This window comes from Syngnathus scovelli, unplaced genomic scaffold (assembly GCF_024217435.2).
Source record: "Syngnathus scovelli strain Florida unplaced genomic scaffold, RoL_Ssco_1.2 HiC_scaffold_28, whole genome shotgun sequence".
Taxonomy (NCBI): domain Eukaryota; kingdom Metazoa; phylum Chordata; class Actinopteri; order Syngnathiformes; family Syngnathidae; genus Syngnathus; species Syngnathus scovelli.
In genome coordinates, this window is record NW_026061370.1 from 792,562 (window position 1) to 817,470 (window position 24,909).

A 24,909-nucleotide genomic window follows, 5' to 3' on the forward strand; every position below is an offset into this window, starting at 1 on the left:
GGATGGCTGAACACACCTGAATATCGTGTAAATTCGTGATAACGCATATCTGAACTGTTCTTGCAAAGGCAACAGCAGAAGTCACACTGATTTGCTGGTATGTCATCCCCCCCTATATAGAGGGGTTCGGTGAATGTGCACATGAAACTGATGGGGTTCGTTTAACTCGCCCCCCAAAGAGGGGTTTGTTGAATGCACATATGGACCTGATGGGGTTCGGTACCTCCAAAAAGGTTAAGAACCACTGCCTTAGAGGATTATTCTGCCTCTTGTGTAGAAAGGTCTGTTGCTAACTTTTGCCAAGGTCTTTCAGGGCACCCTGATGGCACGAGTGCCTCTTTTGGGTTGTGTCGCTCTTGTATGCATGTCCTGCAGTTCAGTACCATTTTGTTCACTTGCTGGCTGAGTCCCGGCCACCACACAGATTGACGTGCACGTGATTTACATTCCAGGACACCTAAGTGTCCTTCGTGTAATTTGAACAGCACGTCGTTCCTCATTGCGGAAGGTATTACCAGTCGTGTGTCCTTTAGCATCTTTCACTGTTAATGTGGCTCGCTCCGGCCAGTCATTTTTTAGCGCTGGTTCCTGTTTTGCATGTGCTGGCCATCCTTCCATGCACATGGTCATGACACGCGAGCAGACACTGTCGGCTTTCAACTGCTCTTTCAGGTTTTCTGTATATGATGAGCTGACAGGTAGACTCTCAGTGACACAGTCCACAAATATGTTTGTGCTCTCCATCAGCTCCTGGTCATCAGTGGACATGCGTCATTTTACAGGTTGCACGTGAAAGTGTGTCTGCTGTCCAAAGCGACTTTCCTGGTACGTGCACGATGGAGTATGAGTAGCGCATCACCCTCATCCTGAAACCCTGGATTCTCTGTGGCAAAAGATCCAGTGCTTGGGCTCCAAGCAGGATGAGAAGGGGTTTATGGTCGGTCTCCAGGCAAAACTCCTTTCCAATGAGGAAATCCCGAAACCGTTCACAGGCCCATGTGAGGCCCATGTGAGGCCCAGAGCTTCCTTCTCCACCTGTGTGTATCGTTGCTCAGTTGGAGTGAGTGACCGTGATGCGTAAGACACAGGCTTCCATCCTTCCCCTCATTTCTGAAGAATTACGCCCCCCAACCCATATGATGATGCATCAGCAGATACTTTGGTGTCTCTGCCCGGGTCATACATAGCCAGCACCGGAGGAGAGGACAGAGCTTTCTTTAGGTCTTCAAATGCTGCTTTTGTCCTTTTGGGGCACGACCACCATGCCGGCACACCAATCAGTTGGCTCCTTCACCCGACTAATGACGCCCAGAGCTTCCATGCGCTGGAGCTCTCTCTTGACTTCACCCACCAGTGGTAGTGGAATCCTCCTGGTTTTTTTTACTGAATATGGCACGGCACCTGGCTTGACCTTTATGGTGTATGTTTGTTGTAGCTAACCCAGACCGCTGCGCAACTTGGGGTAACTTGCCTTGAAAGTCTCCATGTCTATGCTGTCGACTCGGATAAGCAAGCCAAGAAATGTGCTCTGGTTTTGATCAATATATCAGTGTTTTTTTTCATTTGCCGTTCTCATCCCTGATGTTTAGCTCTGCTTCAAAATGAGGCTTGTCATCTTTCTGTGGCAACTGTGATTTTTTTCTGTGGCTCATCACCTGACACCTACCCACAGTTTGCGGTGTATTTGTCTCCCTAGACTCAATATATATATTTGTGTGTGTATATATAAACAGTGATCTCCAAGAACCACCATCATGTGTTTTTTTTTTTAACAACGATTACTTCTAGAACATTCCTTGAAAATAATACGTCCTCATCAGTGAGTTGTTTTAGAACAGGCCTGTCGGCTACTCATGTGGTAGTTGGGGGCTGCCTTTTGCCGATGGGCACAACTGTAGTGAATGCAAACTTCCTGTGTTGCAGAGAAGAACCAGCGGACACACATAGTCATTGCTTTTCTTTTTGTACCTTTAATCAGAAATCTGCTATTGGCTGTAATGAAGATTTGGCACACAAAACGTACCTATATTCCTGGACTTGGACTCGGTCGGACTCTGTCATTTTTGCCGGACTCGGACTCAGACTCGGTGCTGATTTTGACCGAGTCCACCGAGTCCGACAATAAAAAAATCACGTTCAATTTTATTTTCATCATGCTGCTCAGAATGCGAGTAGGAATACTGTCCACAGCCCTGCTTACGATCAATGCGGCCACGTTGAGTTGCACTTAGGCTAATGTTTACATTATGTACCAATGTCAAGGACGATTATGTCACCCAGCTTATATCATTGATGTGTTTCGATAGTTGTGGGGTCGTCACTAATTATTTGTGTTTAGATAAATGTCTGAGCTATAATGGTGTAATTAATGATTAAAAAATATTATCTTACATGTCCCGTGTTTCAGAATGGTTATTTAATTGGGCAAGAGTGTTTTCAAGCGTTTTGCCTCATGCCAATGGCACTCAGGGCTAAGGGTGGGCTTCAATGACCATTTTTGTAAAGCCACGCATTTAATACCATGTCAAATAATATATTAGAGTGTAGGTTATGTTCCAATGTATCCACTTCTATCGGTTAAATTGTCAACCGTACATTTATGACTATGCCTCGAGTGATCTACGTTATGAACTAGCACAACTCCGGTGGGGCAGGGAAAATGTTATCGATCCGACGTCCGATTGGAACGTCGCCTCACTTTTACGTCCGCCCTCTCAGCAAGGGATCCTATATAAGCCGAACCAGCCAGTGTGAAAGCAGTTGCGTTCGTTCTGATAGATTTTGATCTAAATTAGCCTTGACTAAAGACGAAGCAGTCACATGAATTAACGGAAAAAATTGACAGCCGGACTGGGACCCGGACTCGGACTCGGTGGTCAAGAGGCCGGACTCGGTGCAAAAATCCGACCGAGTCCACAGCCCTGGCTCAAACCTCATTGAATAAAGTACATAAGCAGACAAGTATATTCACATATTAAATAAATAAAAGAAACATTTCAAACATATAATTATACCTACACACCAAATCAATAAAGAAGACATTGTCACGTGCTGGTGCCACCGGCGACAGGACCACGCCCCCCTGTCAATGGAATCGCCGTCACCTGCCACGGGCTCATGGACAGCACTATATCAGCGCCGCCAGCGCAGACCTGAGTGTCAGTCTGTCCCTTGATGCTGCCTTGCTCATCAGTCCCGAAGCTACGGACCCGCTTGACTACTTGGAACCCCCGCAGAATCGTTTGTCCTCTCCAGCCCGATCGCCGCTCCAGCGCCCGCTGTTCCCATCATCCCCTTCTCCAATAAAGTCCGTCGCTACGCACTTGGCTGTACTGTCCGTTCCCTTACAGTACAGACTGACCAACGCTATGCAGCCAGCGAACGACGAGACGGCATTGAGTCGACTGGAGCGAGCCGAGACCGCCGTCAGCAGCCTGTCTGCCGACATCCGGCACCTGATCAAGGTTGGTCAGCAGCAACAGCTACAGCAGCAGGAGATGGCCCAAGCCCTCCAGAGACTGTCGGTGGCTGCGTCCCCGGCTGTCACGGTACCCCCGCACCGCTCGTCTGCCGAGGCCAGGACGCTCGTGGACGTCCCGGAGCCCCGCCTTGGCAACATCGAGAAGTTTAACGGCGATCCCAAGCACGTGAGGGCATTCGTGATGAACTGCCGCATAATGTTCAGCCTCCAGCCAATCACGTTTTCGTCGGAATCAGCCAAGGTCGGGTTCGTCCTAACCCACCTCACGGGCGAGGCGCGGCTGTGGGGCCTGGCCGAATATGAAAGGATGGCCCCGGCTTGCGATTCCTTCGACGCCTTCGCGGAGGAATTGCTCCGCCTGTTCGACCTGGGATCCGCCGCCGAGGACGCCGCCGAGGAACTGGCGACGCTGCGTCAAGGTAGCCGATCGGTCGCAGAGTACGCCCTTAAGTTCCAGACGTTGGCCGGCAGCAGCGGATGGAACACGCCGGCGCTCGTTAGCACCTTCCTAAACGGACTCGCTGAGTACATGAAAGATGGACTGGTTGCGTACGATCGCCCGCGAACCCTGAGGGGCGCGATGGACTTGGCGGCCCGAGTAGACCGGCGGATCCAGACGCGGCGGCGCGATCGGGAGAGGAGGTCCCCGCGAAACCCGTGTGGTCACATTCCTCCGTCTGCTGGGGACCCGCCAACCACACCACCCGCCGAGCCCATGGATCTGGGAGGGGCTCGGGTTCCCTCGGAGGAGCACCGTCGACGCCCCTCACTGGGCTTGTGTTTTTACTGTGGGGAGGGGGGCCATCGGGTGGCGGGGTGCCCGTTAAAGAGGCCGGAGCTCACGCGGCGTCGGGGGATCCGCGTGAGCTCGACCAGCACCGGCTCTCCCAGCCCCAGCACGCTCACGCTACAGGCACGCGTCCAGCTCGCGGCGGGCGACCAGAACGTGGCGGCCTTGGTGGATTCCGGCGCGGAGGGGAACATCATGGACATTAGCCTGGCACGCAAGTGGGGTGTCGGCTTCCTCCCTCTGAGCCCGTCTATTCCCGCACGTGCCATTGATGGCCGTCTGATCGGCGAGGTGGCTTTCGTGACGGAACCAATTAAGTTATTGCTCTCGGGCAATCACCACGAGACCATCCAGTTTTTTCTTCTCTCCCTCCCAGGACAGCAGCTCATACTGGGGCACCCTTGGTTGCGGCAGCACAACCCGGTGCTGGACTGGGAGGTGGGGGTTGTTCGGCAGTGGAGCGAACGCTGCCATCAGGCGTGCCTGAAGGCGGCCACCAGCCCACTCAGCAGAGCCCCGCCGAGGTACAGTCCCGACATCCCCAATGTCCCAGCGTTTTATCACGAGCTCAAGGAGGTTTTTAGTAAAGCCAGGGCCACTTCTCTTCCTCCACACCGGTCCTACGACTGCGCTATCGAGCTGTTACCCGGCACCTTCCCTCCCAAAGGACGCGTCTACTCCCTGTCCGCTCCTGAGCGCCGGGCTATGGAGGAATACATCCGGGAGTCCCTGGCAGCCGGTATCATACGACCGTCCTCTTCACCTGCGGGAGCGGGGTTCTTCTTCGTGAAGAAGAAGGAGGGCACGCTACGCCCGTGTATCGACTACCGGGGACTAAACGAGATCACTGTGAAGAACCGATACCCTCTGCCTCTTCTGTCTTCCGCCTTCGAGAGCCTTCAGGGAGCCACCATTTTCACCAAGCTGGATCTTCGCAACGCCTACCACCTAATCCGCATCCGGGAGGGAGACGAGTGGAAGACGGCTTTCAACACCCCGAGCGGACACTACGAGTACTTGGTGGTTCCGTTTGGGCTCACCAACGCCCCAGCGGTTTTCCAGTCACTGATTAATGACGTGCTACGAGACATGCTGGACAAATTTGTGTTCGTTTATTTAGACGACATCCTCATTTTCTCACGCTCGCTCCCTGAGCACATCAAGCATGTACGGGCGGTGCTGCGCCGTCTCCTTGAGAATTCGCTCTACGTGAAGGCGGAGAAGTGCGAGTTCCACGCCTCCTCTGTCAGATTCCTCGGCTATGTGGTGCGTGAGGGATCCATCGAGATGGACCCTGGGAAGGTGCAAGCGGTCACGTCATGGCCTGTTCCCGAAACACGCAAGCGACTGCAACAGTTCTTAGGGTTCGCGAACTTTTATCGCCGTTTTATCCGTGGATACAGCACAGTGGCCGCGCCCCTCACCTCCCTTACCAGCCCCGCCTCCCCGTACAAATGGACGGAACGGGCAGAACGGGCATTTCAGGAGCTTAAGAGGAGGTTCACATCCGCTCCCATCCTCAGGGTTCCCGATCCCGACAGACAGTTCGTGGTAGAGGTGGACGCCTCGAACGTGGGTGTCGGGGCGGTGCTGTCTCAACGTAGCCACCAAGACGATCGCCTCCACCCGTGCGCCTTCTTTTCTCGCCGTCTGTCGGCCTCGGAACGAAACTATGACATCGGGAATCGGGAGCTCCTCGCCGTCAAGTTGGCCTTGGAGGAGTGGCGGCATTGGCTGGAGGGCGCCACCACTCCGTTCATCGTCTGGACCGACCACCGCAACTTGGAGTATCTGCGATCGGCCAAGAGGCTGAACGCAAGACAAGCACGGTGGGCTCTGTTCTTTGACCGGTTTGAGTTCTCTCTTTCCTATAGACCGGGTTCCCGTAACGCGAAGGCGGACGCCCTGTCGCGTTTGTTTCCTGGGGGGGAGGAGGGACAGGGTCCGCCTCCCACTATCCTCCCGAGCTCAGTTCGGGTGGCGGCTCTTACATGGGAGATCGAACGCCAAGTGGAAGCCGCATCACGCGATCAACCCGGCCCCAGCAACTGCCCGGAGGGTCGCCTGTTCGTCCCTGAAGGTCTGCGGTCGTCCGTGCTGCAATGGGCGCACGACTCACGCCTGGCCTGTCATCCCGGCGCGGCACGCACGAGGTACGTGGTGGCACAGCGTTTCTGGTGGCCCACCTGGCAAGTGGACACCAGCGATTACGTCAGAGCCTGCTCAATTTGTAACCGCTACAAGACGTCTACTCGTCCTCCGGCCGGGCTGCTTCAACCCTTGCCGGTCCCCCAGCGTCCCTGGTCTCACCTGTCGATCGACTTTGTCACGGGCCTCCCCCCCTCTGAGGGAAACACGGTGGTCCTCACGGTGGTGGACCGTTTTAGCAAAATGACGCATTTCATCCCTCTGCCTAAGCTCCCATCTGCGAAGCAGACGGCGTCCATCATGGTGCGGGAGGTGTTTCGCCACCACGGTCTCCCACAGGACATCGTGTCAGACCGAGGACCTCAATTCGCTTCCACCTTCTGGACGGAGTTCTGCCGACTCCTCGGCGCCACGGCCAGCCTCTCCTCGGGGTTTCACCCTCAGTCCAACGGTCAAGCGGAGCGCCTGAACCAGGAACTGGGCAGGTCTCTCCGATGCATGGCCGCCGGGGACCAGCGCGGGTGGGTCCAACAGCTTCCCTGGGTAGAGTACGCTCACAATTCCCTCCCCAGCTCGGCTACTGGACTTTCGCCTTTCCACTGCGTCTTCGGGTACCAGCCACCCTTGTTCGCCCACCAGGAGCGTGGTGCGGCGTGCCCGTCGGCCCAGGCTTGTGTCCGCCGTTGTCATCGCGCCTGGGCGAGGGCCCGGGTCACTCTTCTCCGCTCTGTTTCAGGCTACGCCCGCCAGGCGAACAAGCACCGGACACCGGCTCCGGAGTACAGAGTGGGGCAGCGTGTGTGGCTCTCGACGCGGGATTTGCCGCTGCGAGCAGGATCCCGCAAACTGGCGCCCCGCTTTGTTGGACCGTTCCCTATTCAGAAGGTGATTGGCCCGGCCGCAGTCCGTCTTCTCCTTCCAGAGTCCCTGAAGGTTCACCCCACGTTCCACGTGTCCCGTGTGCGGCCCATCCATGAGAGCGCGTTGGCGCCGGCGCCCGTTCCGCCGCCGCCGCCCCAGCTCGTTGAGGGGGGCCCGGCTTACGCTGTCCGCTCCCTGCTCCGATCGCGGCGGCGCGGTCGTGGTCTCCAATACCTCGTGGACTGGGAGGGTTATGACGACGCGCACCGCTCCTGGGTTCCGAGCCGCTGGATACTCGACCGTTCGCTCATCACGGAGTTCCATCGCTGCCATCCGGACCAACCGGGTCCTCGGCGCGGGCGCCCGAGGAGGGACGAGGGGAGGTCTTGCCCGCCGGTACCGGGGTCTTCTGCTCCCGTTTCGGCGGTGTGCTGACCCCCCCACCTGGTCGCCCGGGGAATTGCCTTCCTTTTTTGTTTTTTTTGTTTTGTTTTTGGTTCCTGGGGACGTCGGGAGCCGTCCCTTGTGGGGGGGGGTTCTGTCACGTGCTGGTGCCACCGGCGACAGGACCACGCCCCCCTGTCAATGGAATCGCCGTCACCTGCCACGGGCTCATGGACAGCACTATATCAGCGCCGCCAGCGCAGACCTGAGTGTCAGTCTGTCCCTTGATGCTGCCTTGCTCATCAGTCCCGAAGCTACGGACCCGCTTGACTACTTGGAACCCCCGCAGAATCGTTTGTCCTCTCCAGCCCGATCGCCGCTCCAGCGCCCGCTGTTCCCATCATCCCCTTCTCCAATAAAGTCCGTCGCTACGCACTTGGCTGTACTGTCCGTTCCCTTACAGACATAACTAGACATTTTTGATAAGTGGTAATGAGAAAGGTTTTTATAACTTTATGATCTGATATATATATTTCTGAGCACTTTGAAATAACAAATGTTTTTTGATATATTGCCTGAATAGCTTAATGACCCTTAAGGAACTGTTCAATGCATGCCTGATGATTTTCTAAATCACGGACACTGCCAAAGTCGTCTAAAAATGTTCAGTACTTGATTGTATCTTATGTTTTGACTAATTCTAGACACCAGTTTTCGATTACTACTGAACGTTCTGGACAGAGGGAAATATTTTGCCTAACAAAGAAAAGATATGGTTGAAAGCATGATTAAACTAAGAATATGATGACGTAAGCAAGTACATGGAGATCAAAAGAACAAACAAACAAAAACATGGTAAGTGGTGAGTACAAACTTTGCATGGTCAGGGAACATTAATAAATAGGTAGATGATGTCACAGCCAAAAGCTCACATAATTCCGTACAAAATGACAAAATTGAAAGAATGATGAATGGATGAGGTGGAACAGTATATGTGCAAGAATGTTTACAGGAAGGTCACTTGGAGATAAAACCAGCAGGTGCCAGAGGGAGACAGCCAAGCCAAAGACGATCGTCAAGGCTGAAAGACGGAAAGGACAACAACAGCCCCCACAAATCGAATCTCCCATAATCAGCACCCAACCCCACGGAACCAGCTCTCACCGAACCAGCACCCACTCCCATGGAATCAAACTCTCCTGTGAACTTGCCCCACCCCAAAGACTCATCACCCATCAAACTCGGCCCACACTGGCCGACTGAATATAAGCTGACCAAAGAACCTTGAAGGTGGCCTTTTCTGAATGGAGACTTTGCGCTCTTGAAAGGCCCAGCGCTGTATTGTACTTTCCTGAAGACAGAGCTTTCTGAACAAGAATTGTGATTGAACTCAACCAACCTGTGTAAGTCTAATTTCTGCTTCAGTGTCTTAGCATTTTCCTAAATCTGAAGAAATCAAACGAGCACACAGTGAGTAAATTGGATAACTGGTGATTGGCAATGACTTTTGCCGTGAGGCGCAGATAGTGCACTCCCTAAATTGTGGACAAAATCCAACAGGTGCATGAACTCAATCTGTTCTTCAACAGATTTGATTCCGCCTCCCCCCCACCCCTTCACCTCGCTCCGCATCTTTTTCTACCACCTTCGACACTCCAGCCCCCCCGCCAGCTCACCAACCCCCTCCCCCGGAGTCACTCTTCTGTCTCCTGTCTCCACTCCATCACCCCGGTCTTCCGACATCCCCCTCTTCTTTACAGATCTTCAGGTTCACTTCAGAAAGATCAAAGCAGGGAAGACCCCGGGCCCAGACGGCATCTGGCCGAGACTGCTCAGGGATTGTGCGGACCAGCTGAGTGGTGTGGTCAGGTACCTGTTCAACCTAAGCCTGAGCCTGAACAAGGTCCCAGTACTGTGGAAGACCTCCTGCGTGGTCCCTGTACCAAAGGTGCCATGCCCCAAGGAGCCTAACCACTTCAGGCCTATTGCCTTGACTTCCCACCTGATGAAGACTATGAAGAGGATCATCCTGGGTCACCTGCGTTCACGAGTGGGAGCGCAGCTGGACCCCCTGCAGTTTGCTTACCTGCCTGGTGTTGGGGTGGACAATGCATTGATTTATTTACTGCACAGAACACTGCTTCACCTGGAGGACAACAGGAGCACTGGGAAGATCATGTTCTTTGTTTTCTTCAGCGCTTTTAACACCATCCAGCCGTCACTGCTTAGGGTGAAGATGGAGAAGGCGGGTGTGGACCAGTGCCTGACTGCATGGACAACGGACTTCCTCACCGACCGGCCGCAGTTTGTGAGGTTACATCGCAGTGAGTCCGACGTGGTGCACTGCAGCACTGGTGTCCCCCAGGGTAGGGTGCTCCTTTCCTTTTCACCCTGTTCACGTCAGACTTTACCCACGACACCGCACACTGCCAAATCCAGAAGTTCTCCGACGACATGGCCATTGTTTGAAATGTCGCAGAGGGGAACGATCTGGAATATAGGTTGGTCATCAAGGACTTTGTCAGCTGGTGTGAGCTCAACCAGCATCAGGTGAACAACACCAGCAAGACGAAGGGGTTGATTGTGAGCTTCGGGAGGACAGCACCCATCTTCACTCCAATGAACATCCAGGGATCGGACAGTGAGGTAGTGGAGAACTACAAATTCCTGGGTGTTCGCCTTAACAACAAACTGGACTGGACTGGACTGATCACACCCATATCCTGTACAAAAAGGGCCAGAGTCGCCTCCATCTGCTGAGGAGACTGAGGTCCTTCGGTGTGTGCAGGGCTCTCCTCCGGACCTTCTATGACTCTATGGTGGCCTCGGCCATCATCTACGCTGTGGTCTGCTGGGGTGGGGGCAGTAGTGACCGGGACAGGGGGGGACTGAATAAGATGCTCAGAAGAGCGAGCTCTGTTCTGGGCTGTCCCCTGGACTCCATTGAGGTTGTGGGTGAGAGGAGGACGTTGATTAAGCTTAAATCCATCATGGACAACACCTCTCACCACCTCCATGAGAGTGTGCGGTTCCTGAGCAGCTCCTTTAGCGGCAGACTTTTGCACCCTCGGTGTAGGAAGGAACGGTTCCTCAGGTCCTTCATTCCCTCTGCTGTCAGACTTTACAACATGCATGCCGCCTGATAAAATGAATGTGTTTCGTCTCTACTAGCAGCACTTGTGTTTATCCTTGTCTGTTATTTACCCTTTTTTGTAATTCTGGCACTTGTTTTATTCTTGCACTCGTATTATTATTGCACTGATATGCGCTGCTGTGACAAGTGAATTTCCCTGCTGTGGGATGAATAAAGTTCAATCAATCAGTCAAGAGTTGGTTCAGACTGAAGTCAAGTTTTTGATTTCAAAGCATGACACGTTAAATTGACTATGAAAGGGATCGTCTGATCCGAAGTCAGGTGCCTTATCCATTAGGCCACATCGCCATGTGAAATACTCCATGTTTTCAGTGTGGCCTTGATAAGACTGTTTAACGGTTCCCAACAAGCAAGGATGCCCAATGTGGGAACCGAACCCACGGCCCTGAGTTTAAGAGTCGCATGTTCTCCCCACTGAGCTAACCAGGCTTTTCGACCTTGGAATTGTTTCATTTTTTCATTTTTTTTGAATGGGTTAGGGGAAATAGAGAAATGTTTTAAGTGTGGCCTCTGAAACACATCTATTGATAAGACTAAAGAATCAAAGGTTCCCGACAAGTGTGGGCTGCCCAATATGGGGATAGAACCCACAACCCTGAGATTAAGACTTGCATGCTCTACCACCTGAGCTAACCAGGCTTCTCCTATTAAGAACTGTTTCATTCTTTCACTTTTTTTAATGGGTTTGGTTCACGAAAACCAGAAGCCACGTTTTAAATCTGGCCTCTGAAACACATTCGTTGATAAGACTAAACATTTAAAGGTTCCCAACAAGTGGCAGCTGTCCAATGTTGTCTCTAGTTGGAAACCCCAGCCCGAGTTGGAAACCCTAATTGGAAACCCTTGCCCCAGTTGGAATTCCTAGTTTGAAACCCTACCCGGAGTTGGAACCCTAGTTGGAAACCCTAGCCCTAGTTGGAAATGCTGGCTCTAGTGTGCAATAGAGAAAGCATTTTTTCTTTTGGTTTTTGTCACTTTGTTGCACTGAAAATGGAGATTGGGGGGGAGTCAGCACAACAAAAAAGAAATCAGAAACCAAAACCTTTCTGACAGTATAGAAAAGAATAATAAATAATACATAGAATAAGGTTTACTGTCTGTGAAGTTGAGTTTAATTGAAATGGCCAGTGGTTGAATCAATTTTACAGTAAAATAGCTCTGTAAAACCAACTATTCATGGCCTCGGTAGCGCAGGCGGTAGCGCGTCAGTCTAGTAAACTGAAAGTCGTGAGTTCAACCCTCACATGGGGCTATGTCTTATTTAGTCCTAACCCTAACTCGAGCCCTTGTTGGAAACCCTAGCCCCAGTTGGAAACCCAACTTTGAGAATGGTCAGACAAAAGTACCTTTTTCTTTTGATGAAGTTCAGTTTGATGGAAATGGCCGGTGGTTGAATCAATTTTACAGTAAAATAGAATTTTAAGACAGGTGCCACAAATTCTCGTTGGCGCAGGCGGTAGCGCGTCAGTGTCGTAATCTGAAAGTCGAGAGTTTGATCCTCACACGGTGCATGATTTATATATATTCCAACCCTAAATCTAGCCCTACCTGTAAACCCTAGTCCTAGTTGGAAATCCTAGCCCTAGCCTAGTTAAGTTTGATCAAAATGGGCGGTGGTTGAATCAATTTTACAGTAAAAAACAATTGCACAAATTGCAAATGCATAGCCTCGTTCGCGGAAGTGGTAGTGTGTCAGTCTCATAATCTGGAGGTCGTAAATTCGACCCTCACACAGGGCACACTTTTATATAGTCCTAACTCTAGCCCGAATTGGAAACCCTCATCCTCGTTGGAAGCCCCAGTTGGAAACCCTGGCCACAATTTGAAACCTTAGTTGGCTTCCCTAACCCGAGTTGGAAACCCTAGTTTCAGAATGCTCAGACTAAAAGTCACTTTATCTTTCTGTGAAGTTCAGTTTGATTGAAATGGCCGGTGGTTGGATCAATTTTACAGTAAAAAAGAATTGTAAAACTGTAAATGCACAGCCTCATTAATGCAGGTGCTAGCATGCCAGTCTCACAATCTAAAGGTCAAGAGTTCGGTCCTCAGGTGGGGCAGACTTTTTATATACCTAGTCCAAACTAGCCCTAACCCTAACTCTAGCCCTAGTTGGAAACCCTAGTCCTAGTTGGAAACCTTAGTTGAAAACCCTATTTTCAGTAGGGAGCAGGTTGCTCAGACTAAAATAACTTTTTCTTCTTTTAAGGGGTAGGGCAGCAAAGTAAGCAGGGATTGTGAATATCAGCAAGCACAGGTTGCTCAACTGGAGTCAAGAGAAACAAATTAAAAATTGTACATCAGATGAAAAATGTGCCTCTTTCTTTTGGCTTTTGTCACTGACATTTGGGGTCACCACAACAAAGATCAAAACAGCACAAAAACAGTTTACCTATATTTTGTCACGTCTCGCCCCCAACTGCTCCACTATGTGTCTGTCTTGGTTTCTGTCTGTGTGCTCGCCCCTCCCCTCCTGTGTGCCCATGATCAGTGTGATTGTTCCCACCTGCCTCTCGTTACCTGTCGTGTATAAAAGTCCTGTCTGCCCCTCTCTCCCTGTCGGATCATTGGTTTTGGTTTTGGTTGCTGTCGTTCGGTGTTGGCGTGCTGTCTTGGTGCCGTCGTGTCCTGCTGTCTTCTTGTTTCACGTCCCGGTCAGTCAAGTTATTGTTTAGGTCATGTCAGTTTACCGAGTCTGTATTTTGAGTTGCTTCGGTGGACCCTGGTCCGGGCTGCACTTGGTCGTCCTGCTCCATGCTCCACACCCGACCGTGACAGAATGATCCGACCATCACAGCGGCCAGCGCTTGGACCACCCTTCACCACCAGCTCCCGCTGCGACGCCCGATCCACATCCGAGCATGTTCCAGCGCCATGGGCTTGCAGCCGCCATCGGATCTTGCTCCAGCGACGCCGGGCTCACGGCCGCCATCGGAATTCCCCCCCGGCGCCATCAGCTCTGCGACCGTCGTCGGACTTCGCTGCCGCGACACCGGACCCGCGGCCGCTATCGGAGTGCCCCCCCGGCGTCATCAGACTCACGGCCGCCATCGGGCTCCACCCCAGCGTCGCAGGACCCGCGAACGTCGCCAGACATCCAAGCCAGCTGCGTCGGACCCGCGATCGTCCCTGGCTCCGCTCCCTCTGCTGCGGCGCGTGATGGCTCTTGCCGCCGCGCACAGCCCCGCCTTCCGAATGTCGCCGATCACTGTACGGACTTTGTGAGTGGCCGCCGATCGCGGTACAGACTTCCCAAGGCGCCGCCCCAGTGCGGTTGTGTTTCCCCGAGTTTCCGCGGAGTGCGGTTCTGTTTCCCCAAGTCGCCGCCCGTGTGCTGTTGTGTTCCCCAAGTCGCCGCCCGAGCGCGGTTCTGTTCCCGAAGTCACCGCCAGAGTGCGGCTCTGTCCCCTAGGTCACCGCCAGAGTGCGGCTCTGTCCCCTAGGTCACCGCCAGAGTGCGGATCTGTCCCCGCAGTCACCGCCCGAGTGCGGATCTGTCCCCGCAGTCACCGCCCGAGTGCGGTTCTGTCCCCTCAGTCGCCGCCAGAGTGCGGATCTGTCCCCGCAGTCGCCGCCAGAGTGCGGATCTGTCCCCGCAGTCGCCGCCAGAGTGCGGATCTGTCCCCGCAGTCGCCGCCAGAGTGCGGATCTGTCCCCGCAGTCGCCGCCAGAGTGCGGATCTGTCCCCGCAGTCACCGCCAGAGTGCGGATCTGTCCCCGCAGTCGCCGCCAGAGTGCGGATCTGTCCCCGCAGTCGCCGCCAGAGTGCGGATCTGTTCCCCGAAGTCGCCGCCAGAGTGCGGTTCGGTTCCCCCAAGTCACCGCTCGAGTGCGGTTCGGTTCCCCAAGTCGCCGCCCGAGTGCGGTGCGGTTCGGTTCCCCAAGTCGCCGCCCGAGTGCGGTGCGGTTCGGTTCCCCAAGTCGCCGCCCGAGTGCGGCGCGGTTCGGTTCCCCAAGTCGCCGCCCGAGTGCGGCGCGGTTCGGTTCCCCAAGTCGCCGCCCGAGTGCGGCGCGGTTCGGTTCCCCAAGTCGCCGCCCGAGTGCGGCGCGGTTCGGTTCCCCTAGTTTTTTTTTTTTTTGGGACGTCGGGAGACGTCCCTTGTGGGGGGGGTTCTGTCACGTCTCGCCCCCAACTGCTCCACTATGTGTCTGTCTTGGTTTCTGTCTGTGTGCTCGCCCCTCCCCTCCTGTGTGCCCATGATCAGTGTGATTGTTCCCACCTGCCTCTCGTTACCTGTCGTGTATAAAAGTCCTGTCTGCCCCTCTCTCCCTGTCGGATCATTGGTTTTGGTTTTGGTTGCTGTCGTTCGGTGTTGGCGTGCTGTCTTGGTGCCGTCGTGTCCTGCTGTCTTCTTGTTTCACGTCCTGGTCAGTCAAGTTATTGTTTAGGTCATGTCAGTTTACCGAGTCTGTATTTTGAGTTGCTTCGGTGGACCCTGGTCCGGGCTGCACTTGGTCGTCCTGCTCCATGCTCCACACCCGACCGTGACATATTTTCCTCTTTCAATTTGATGATACACTAGACATGAATACCTGTTTAGATTTGAAATCTTATCCATTAGGCCAGATAGCCATACAGGAAATTCTGACAAGTGATAGCAGTGCAATGATTTTTGAGCATATACAGTAAATCTACAGCCTAGATTCAAGTGGAGTTAACTGACTGGATCAGAAGATTAAGGGGTTCAAGTCCCTTCGTTGTCAATTTAATGAATGTCAAGAGGAAAGTAGCCTAGTGGATAATGTGTCTAACATTAAATAATAGTTTTTATTTTGTTTCTGCATTACCCAATACATCTCCTTCACATTGTGACACATTCTCCCATTATCTGTCTGTGTTAGGTAGAGAAAAAGATTTTAAAGGAAAGGTAAGTATTGTTGTGTTGTGTTTTGTTGTATTGTGTGTTGTCATTACCGTATTTTCTGGACTATAAGTCACGTTTCTTTTCATAGTTTGGGTGGGGGGGCGACTTATACTGAGGAGCAACTTATACGTGATTTTTTGTCACAAATTTTCAAAATAAAAAAAAAAAACGAAAAATGGATAAACGAACCGTGATGTAGCAAGGGATTACTGTAGTTTGAACTGCAAGTGACATCAGCGGCGCGGCGGTTGTTTACTTAAAGGACAAAGGATTCGATCACGGGATGACGAAGATGACGAAGGGCCCCATGTACTACCGGCATCTTTAGTGGCTTTGCTTGTAAGTGACACAGAGGACAGAGAGTTTTTTTTTCCCAATGATCATCACACACACATCTGGGTGTGGTGAGATTTGTCCTCTGCATTCAACCCATCCCCGTGTGATTTTGATCCATCCCCTGGGGGAGAGGGGAGCAGTGAGCAGCAGCGGTGCCGCGCTCGGGAATCATTTGGTGATCTAACACCCAATTCCACCCCTTAATGTTGAGTGCCAAGCAGGGAGGCAATGGGTCCCATTTTTATAGGTATGACCCGGCCGGGGTTTGAACCCACAACCTTCCAGTCTCAGGGCGGACACTCTACCACTAGTTTGAAGGATTTAATGATTTGGAGTGACACAGAAGGTTTGAAAAACTATTATATGTTTCACGCACACCCGGTCCTATTCTATGGAGCTCTCTTCGACCTCTGTGGCTGGAAGTGCCACCTCCAGGGATGGAAGTCCACGCTGCCACACGCCTGGAAGTCGATGCCGGTGCTTGGGGCTGTGTGGCGGTGAACTGTTTATGTTATTGTTATTTGATATATTTGTCATTTTCAAAACTTGTTCAGGAAAAAAAATATTATTCAGTGGTAATGTTGGACGTTTTCAATAAATACAAATTCATACAGTTTTAGGGTTCTCAGGTTAAAAAAGGCAATGCATGCACGGGGGCCCCCAGGGCTGCGTGCTTAGTCCATTGCTCTTCACCCTGCTGACGCATGACTGCACTGCGACCTACAGCGACAACCGCATAGTGAAGTTTGCTGACGACACGACTCTGGTGGGTCTCATCACGAAGGGCGACGAGACTCGGTACAGGTCGGAAGTTGACCTTCTGACCATGTGGTGCAGGGACAACAACCTCCTGCTGAACGTCAATAAGACCAAGGAAATCGTTGTTGACTTCCGGAAGGGTCACACAACACACCTGCCGCTGATCATCGACGGTGCTGTGGTGGAGTGGGTGAGCTGCACCAAGTTCCTGGGGGTGCACATCAGTGAGGACCTCTCCTGGTCCGCAAACACCTCGTCACTGGCAAAGAAAGCTCAGCGCCGCCTGTACTTCCTGCGGAAGCTCAGGCGTGCATGTGCTCCTCAGGCAGTCCTGTCTACATTCTACCGTGGCACCATTGAGAGCGTCCTCACCAGTTGCATCGCTGTCTGGGGTGGTAACTGCACTGAACAGAACTTGAAGGCCCTGCAGCGCATAGTGAATACGGCTGGTAAGATTATTGGTGCTTCGCTCCCCTCCCTGAAGGACATTTACACCTCCCATCTCGCCCGCAAGGCAACCTCGATTGCCAGAGATGTGAGTCACCCGGCTCACTCTTTGTTTGACCTTCTGCCCTCTGGGAAGAGGTATAGGAGCCTGCGCTCCCGCACCACCAGACTCGCCAACAGCTTCTTTCTCCAGGCTGTTAGGGCCCTGAACTCGCTACCCCCTTCTGCGTAGCGTGTGGCACTGTTGCGCTATTTTCTGGAATGTCTGCTGTACGCACACTTGCTCCTTTTTTTGCTCCTCTTATTTATTTATTTATTTGTTGTGTTATTTATTCATTATTTATTCAGCACGCTTTTGTTATACTTGTTTACTTGTTTGTCTGTTGTGGGCCATGTCTTGTCACCATGGGATAGGGGGGAACGAAATTTCGGTTTCTTTGTATGTCTTCGGCATGTGGACAAATTGACAATAAAGCTGACTTTGACTTTGACTTAAACAGTTCTACGAATCCTGTTTCATCCACTGAGTGTGTATGTGTGCCACACGTTTTTAGCAATTAAGCCCGTGACTGAAAATGGCGTGTGCGGTAAAGACGTCGGCCCATGATCAAGAAGGTGGTTCACCCCATGTGAGGCTCAGCCATTGCACTACGGTTGTGCTGACCTCTGCAAATTCCCCTACTGTGTGAATCTTGACTGCATTATTTCTGGTAGTGGGGGACTGTGTTCGCGCTCTCCTCTGGTCTTTCTGATGAAAACAAAAATTAAGCGCAGTAGTATGCACATGGAGTTTAAGTCTGCGATGCTGTGACACACTGAACGCTTTTGATTATGTAATTAACTGTACTCTGGAACTGTGTGTCAGGGTTCTCCAGATTATTCTTATCGTATGATTATGTTGGAATGCAGCCTGTAATAAATAACCTAGCTAGATTAGTTTTATGCTTATGTTGGAATGCAACCTGTGATAAATCACCTAGCGTGTCCCATCCTACACAAAGTCGTAAAACACCCCTTGCTATGTTTTGACTAGAGGTCAAGGGCTTTCTCTATTCAGTCCACTCTTACCCCCACCCTGTTTCTCTTAATAAAAATGCTCTTGCAGGAGGCGAGAGTCAGACCTCCATTCGAACATCGCTGTACGCACAGCGACGAATGGACTCTCCACCTGCAGGTGTCTAAAGGGACTTACTCGTCTCCCGTGTGGTTCTTGCAAAATAAGTTGGACTGAGCGAATCTCTAACACTGTGCATTTGCTCGTTAAACTGTATTCACCAAATTAGCAAATGCAAAATAATATGTAATTACCACGTTCCTGACTCGTCATATGATATGAACGTATCAAAACCTTTTTGTCGGCTGTAGGTCTGTCTTTTTAAGAATGCGCCCGATTGTTGTTCCTCATACATCACAAGTATGGATTTCTAGAAAACAACTTTTACTTTCTAAAGTAAAATGACAGAAATATTTTCTAATGTCAAATATCAAACGCCACCAACGCAGTGGAGGTGAATTACACTCCAAACCATGCCAGCAACGTCAAAAGCCTCAATTATTTGCGACACAAGGGAGACATAGAGCATTTCCGAAGTTTGAAAAATCATTTGAGAAATTACGATCGTATTTTGTTTCCCGATTTGTGTTGAATAAAGTTATGAAATTACAAATTTTCAAATAAAACACAGGGATGGGATCATTTCCCGTTCTCTCAGACCAAAAGTACACGTACCAAGACATACAACTGTTTTTACCATCAATAATCAAAATAGACGCCCAATATAATTGAAAGAACGAGCGCCATCAGTGTTCGATCAGATACCTACAATCCTGTGCGCCAACAATGTTTAAAGTAAGTGAGACATTAATGAACACAAAATACTCGTTTAAACATTCTATTTTGCTTGAGTCCTTGTAAGTATAGTAAATCCATCAACTTCTATTGTTTGTATTAGAAGGAATGGTTGCTGCAATTTGAGTGTGAGACCGCCTGTGAATTTAGTGAGACCAGCAGTGGGGTGGCCCGTTTTGACTCAGATTTTCAGATCACTCGTTTCTCTTCAGATCGAATAAATCTTTCGCCTTTTACTAAAGATTTCTGTGGAGAGGAACAATAAAGAGTATACCATTTCCGTGGAGAGGAACAATAAGAGTATATCTCAATTTGTTGATGCTCTGCGAAAGAATATCAATATTGCAACGGATAGCCGCCTATATCATACTCCGTGCAACAATCATACGTTCACATAATTTATACCGGCACGTGTGAACATGTTCACATAAACAGAGAAATTATGCCGAGTGCAGACAGACAATCACGTTTAAAACCTCGTTTATCATCCATCCATTTATCCATCCTATTCCGCTTATCCGGGTTGGGTCGAGGGGGAGACAGCTTTAGGAGGGACTCCCAGGCTTCCCTCTCCCCAGCCACTTCATCCAACTCAACCCGGGGAATCCCAAGGCGTTCCCAGGCCAGCCGAGAGACATAGTCTTTCCAGCACGTCCTGGATCGCCCGCGAGGTCTCCTACCGGTGGGACATGTCCGGAACACTTCCAAAGGGAGGCGTCCAGGAGGCATCCTGATGAGATGCCTGAGCCACCTCATCTGGCTCCTCTCACCGTAGAAGAGCAGCGGCTCTACTCCGAGTCCCTCCCGGATGACCAAGCTTCTCAAGGGAGAGCCCGGACACCCTGCAGAGGAAACTCATTTCGGCCGCTTGTATTCTGGATCTCGTTCTTTCGGTCACGACCCAAAGCTCGTGACCATAGTTGAGGGTAGGAGCGTAGATCGACCGGTAAATTGAGAGCTTTGCCTTTTGTCTCAGCTCTCTCTTCACCACGACGGATTAGTACAGAGTTCGCATTACTGCCGACGCTGCACCAAACCGCCTGTCGATCTCGCGCTCCATCCTGCTCTCACTCGTGAACAAGACCCAAAGATACTTGAACTCCTCCACTTGGGGCAGGATCTCATCCCCGATCCGGAGAGGGCATCCCACCATTTTCCGACCGAGGACCATGGCCTCGGATTTGGAGGTGCTGACCCTCATCCCGACCACTTCACACTCGGCTGCGAACCACCCCAGTGAGAGCTGGAGATCACGGCTTGAAGAAGCCAACAGCACCACGTCATCTGCAAAAAGCAGAGACGCAATGCTGAGGTCCCAGAACTGGACCCCCTCAACGCCTTGGCTGCGTGTAGAAATTCTGTCCATAACCATTATGAACAGAATCGGTGACAAAGGGCAGCCTTGGCAGAGTCCAGCCCTCACTGGGAAAGAATCTGACTTACTGCCAGAAATGCGGACCAAACTCTGGTATTGGTGATACAGGGACCAAACCGCCCTTATCAGTTGGCTCAGCACCCCGTACTCCCGAAGCACCCTCCACAAAACTTCCCGAAGGACACGATTGAACCCCTTCTCCAAGTCCACAAAACACATGTGGACAGGTTGGGCGAACTCCCATGCCCCCTCGAGGATCCTGCCCAGGGTGTAGAGCTGGTCCACTGTTCCATGGCCAGGACAAAAGCCACACTGCTCCTCCTTAATCCGAGGTTCGACCTCCCGACAGACCATCATCTCCAGCACCCCTGAATAGACCTTACCAGGGAGGCTGAGGAGTGTGATTCCCCTATAGTTGGAACACAACCTCCGGTCTCCCGTCTTAAAGAGGGGAACCACCACCCCAGTCTGCCAATCCAGAGGCACCGTCCCCGATGTCCACGCAATGCTGTAGAGGCGTGTCAGCCATGATAGTCCCACAACATCCAGAGCCTTTAAAAACTCTGGGCGGATCTCATCCACCCCCGGGGCCATGCCCCAGAGGACTTTTTTGATTACCTCAGTGAGTTCGACCCCAGAGATTGGAGAGTCCACCTCAGAGTCTCCAGGCCCTGTTTCCACAATGGAAGGCGTGTCGGTGGAATTGAGGAGGTCTTCAAAGTACTCTCCCCACCGACTCACGACGTCCCGTGTCGAGGTCAGCAGCACGTCATCTCCAGTGTAAACAGTGTTGACGGTGCACTGGTTCCCCCTCCTGAGACGCCGGATGGTGGACCAGAATTTCCTCGAAGCCATCCGGAAGTCATTCTCCATGGCCTCGCCAAACTCCTCCCACGCCCAGCTCGGGCTCCTTTTCAGTCAGAGAGGCGATATTCCATGTCCCAAGAGTCAGCTTCTGCAGCCAGGGATCGGTCCGCCAAGGTCCCTGCCTTTTTCCGCCGCCCATTTTGCACTGCACCCGACCCCTTTGGCCCCTCCGGCAGGTGGTGAGCCCATGGGAAGGGGGACCCATGTTTCCTTTTCGGGCTGTGCCCAGCCGGGCCCCGTGGGCGAAGGCCTGGCCACCAGACGCTCGCCTTCGAGCCCCACCTCCACGCCTGGCTCCAGATGTGGGGCCCGGTGACCCGCGTCCGGGCGAGGGAAAACAAAATCCATTTATGTTTTTCTTCATAAGGGGCTTGTGAGAGCCGTGCTTTGTCTGGCCCTTCACCTAGGATCCGTTTGCCATGGATGACCCTACCAGGGGCATGAAGCCCCAGACAAGATGGCTGCTAGGATCATTGGGGCGTGCAAACCCCTCCTCCACGGTAAAGTGATGACTAACGAAGGGGCTTCGTTTATCAATGCAGTTTAACTTCTGGTGGGACCCATTTGAATTGGCACATGCCAGTCTATTGTAATTTGGCAAAAAATATTGTTTTTAAATAAAAAACAATAACCAACCCTGTCAATTGCACAAGCACTCCTCTTTACTGTTCACAAGCACAATCACAAGTACAAGTCGTCTTCATCCATAAGCACATGAGTCTTTCCTTGTTAAAACACAGCAGCCCTACAAAAAATGTTCCATCAACTTTTAGTGTCTTAATAGACAATGATGGTATTTATTTAAATATTGAAACAAAATATCTACCTCCTTCAATGTTACACGTGAATGCACATACAGAGAGAAGTTTTATTCATTTTGATAAGGCTACATGAAGCAAAATATAAAGGTGAATACACACTGTTTTCGTGCACCATTTTAGCCCAATTCCATCATTTCCTTGTCTGTCTGTGCCTCCTTACCAGCAAATTTCTGGAAGTCCACATGGCGTCTTTGATGGCAGCAAAAGTGAGCCACTGCTTTGTAAAGTCTTCTTGCTTGATTTTCAACGGGCTCACCCCATAGAGTACAAGGTTCAAGATTCAAGATTCAAGAGTTTTTTATTCGCCATGTTTGAGCGTGCCAAACAAGGAATTTGACTTCGGTAAATCACAGCCTCTGTTCAACATTTAGGTGACTAACAACAACATGTGAAAAATGAAAGATATTCTCAAACATCCCCTGATCTTAAACTGATCTTAAACTCCCAAGAGGGCAAGGAAAAACTCATAACTCCAGCTAGGGGAAATGAGAAACCTTGAGAAGAGACCACAGATGGGAGGGTCCCTCTTCGAGGATGACCAGGCTGCAATGGATGCAGAGAGGACACATAGTACAAACAGTGTAAACAAAAAAGGTGTGGAAAGCGGGATGTTATTGCACAGTAATGATTCTGAGACTCTAAGAGTGGTGTGAGTTCATCAGAGCGACAGCCTGGGGGAAGAAGCTGTCTCTGTGTCTGCTGGTTTTAGTGTACAGAGCTCTATAACGGCGTCCGGAGGGGAGTAGTTCAAACAGGCTGCAACCTGGGTGCGAAGGGTCTGTTGAGATGTTGATGTCTGCATTCAACACTTCCCTTGCCGGGAACTGCAGGTCGCCCACAGGTATACGGCAGCCATGAACTACCTGAGCAGGTGCCACACTGACTCCTGGGCGCCACAGCCAGGTCGGGGGCACGTTGAGAGCGCTGATATGCCCCGGGAGTGCATAACGGACCTGACTGGGAGGCCATCATGGGCCACCATCCACGACAGGTCCCAACAAGTTTGTTTCGAGAGGGCGGGGTGGTTGACGTTGTGCCAAACTGTTGTGGGCTCGCCGAATGCGGGTCCGAGCACTGGACAAACCACTTCCCGCTGTACGACAGAGATCATAGATCTGTGACTTGTTAAAATGTCACTATTTTCTTGCTCTAATTTAAAGTTCTTCAAAAACTTTTTGGTGAAGAAATAAGAAGGTGGCGCGTTAAAAGACACAGGAATTCATTGGTCGATGGGTATTAGCTTTAGTTTCCGGAGGTATGTGTCACGTCTCGCCCTGCTCCACTATGTGTCTGTCTTGGTTTCTGTCTGTGTGCTCGCCCCTCCCCTCCTGTGTGCCCATGATCAGTGTGATTGTTCCCACCTGCCTCTCGTTACCTGTCGTGTATAAAAGTCCTGTCTGCCCCTCTCTCCCTGTCGGATCATTGGTTTTGGTCATTGGTTTTGGTCATTGGTTTTGGTTCCTGTCGTTCGGTGTGTCGTCCTGTCTTGGTGCCGTCATGTCCTGCTGTCTTCTTGTTCCACGTCCCGGTCAGTCAGTCAAGTTATTGTTTAAGTCATGTCAGTTTACCGAGTCTGTATTTTGAGTTGCTTCAATAAACCCTGGTCCGAGCTGCACTTGGTCGTCCTGCTCCATGCTCCACCACCCAACCGTGACAGTATGAGCCCATCCAGAATCGTGTCATTGCTTGGCTTTTCGATGCATTTGGTGTAACGAGCGCGCTTCGCAGGTGCAGGGCAACATATCTGCTTCCGAGGAAGAGTTTTAAGTTCGGGACTCCTTCTCCTCTATTTTTTTTCTTTTTCTTCATGGTGTCCCTCTTCAGTCCCTCTGACTTGGATTTCCAGGTGAAGTAAAAAATGGCTCGGTCCAATTCTAAAAGCAACTTACTTGCTGGGATGAAAACAGAACTGATTAGTAAAAGCAAGGGTAAAATCACCACTTTTATGGTTAAAATTCTCTCTTCTACGGTCAGCTCTCTTAATCCCCCAAACCCAAGAACAGATACTACACTTTATCTTAGCCAAAAGGCAGAGAAGCGATGGAGTATGCGAGTGAGGGACTCGCTTACAGGCTTCCCCGTCTACCCATTCTCACCAACGGTTTGTTAGAATAGGCCTCTTTGGCACATGTGATTAGCTAGGGAGCTTGAGCTATGCCATTATATCGCTGTAACACTTCTCTTGCTTTATTAGCTTTCTCTACTCTATGAAACCCTTTGCACATATGTAGAAGTCGCTCTCGGTTAAGATGACAAGGTCACACATTATCACACAGGCTAGGCAGTCGCCTCCTTGCAGGAAGGCGGCCAGAGTAGTATAAGAGCAGGAACCTTGGCGCTGGGAGAGGAACCTTCTTCTGCATCTCGCAGAAAGGGCTCCACAGCTGTGCATCAATCATTTTGGCATACATTAAATAGTTAAACTGTGAAGGCTTTCTCTTGGTAATTACTGTTAGCATATCGAGCATTAAAGATAAAGAACTGGGAACAAACCTAACAGGTTACAGTACGGAACAGAGTGCTGCTCTAATGGGCACTAAAAAATCGGCAAACTTGTCTGATGACTTATTTGTTCACTCTTCTTCATCCGCAGTAATGCATGTAGTAGTTCACGAGGCATATATGTGTCCCCTTTGACCAGTCTCTATCCAAATACACAGTGTAGATACCTATTAAAATGGTAGACCCGATGAACATGAAAGGCAAATGAGAATTTGCCAAGAACTTTCCAGGGTCATCATATGTACAACGGCTGCGCCAAAAGGAGTCAGGCCA

General features: G+C 51.2%; 1 non-coding gene and 2 pseudogenes across 1 annotated transcript; 2 read left to right on the forward strand and 1 right to left on the reverse strand.

Annotated features, from left to right (window-relative positions):
* Positions 1 to 17,798: 17,798 nt before the first annotated feature.
* LOC125993390 (U1 spliceosomal RNA) lies at positions 17,799 to 17,964 on the forward strand. The gene has a single exon (XR_007490184.1). It is a non-coding gene; the product is annotated as a U1 spliceosomal RNA (small nuclear RNA).
* A 1,301-nt stretch (positions 17,965 to 19,265) lies between these two features.
* On the forward strand, positions 19,266 to 19,350 carry LOC125993370 (U5 spliceosomal RNA; annotated as a pseudogene).
* Positions 19,351 to 23,968: 4,618 nt separating this feature from the next.
* Positions 23,969 to 24,176, reverse strand: LOC125993361 (U2 spliceosomal RNA; annotated as a pseudogene).
* Positions 24,177 to 24,909: the final 733 nt, after the last annotated feature.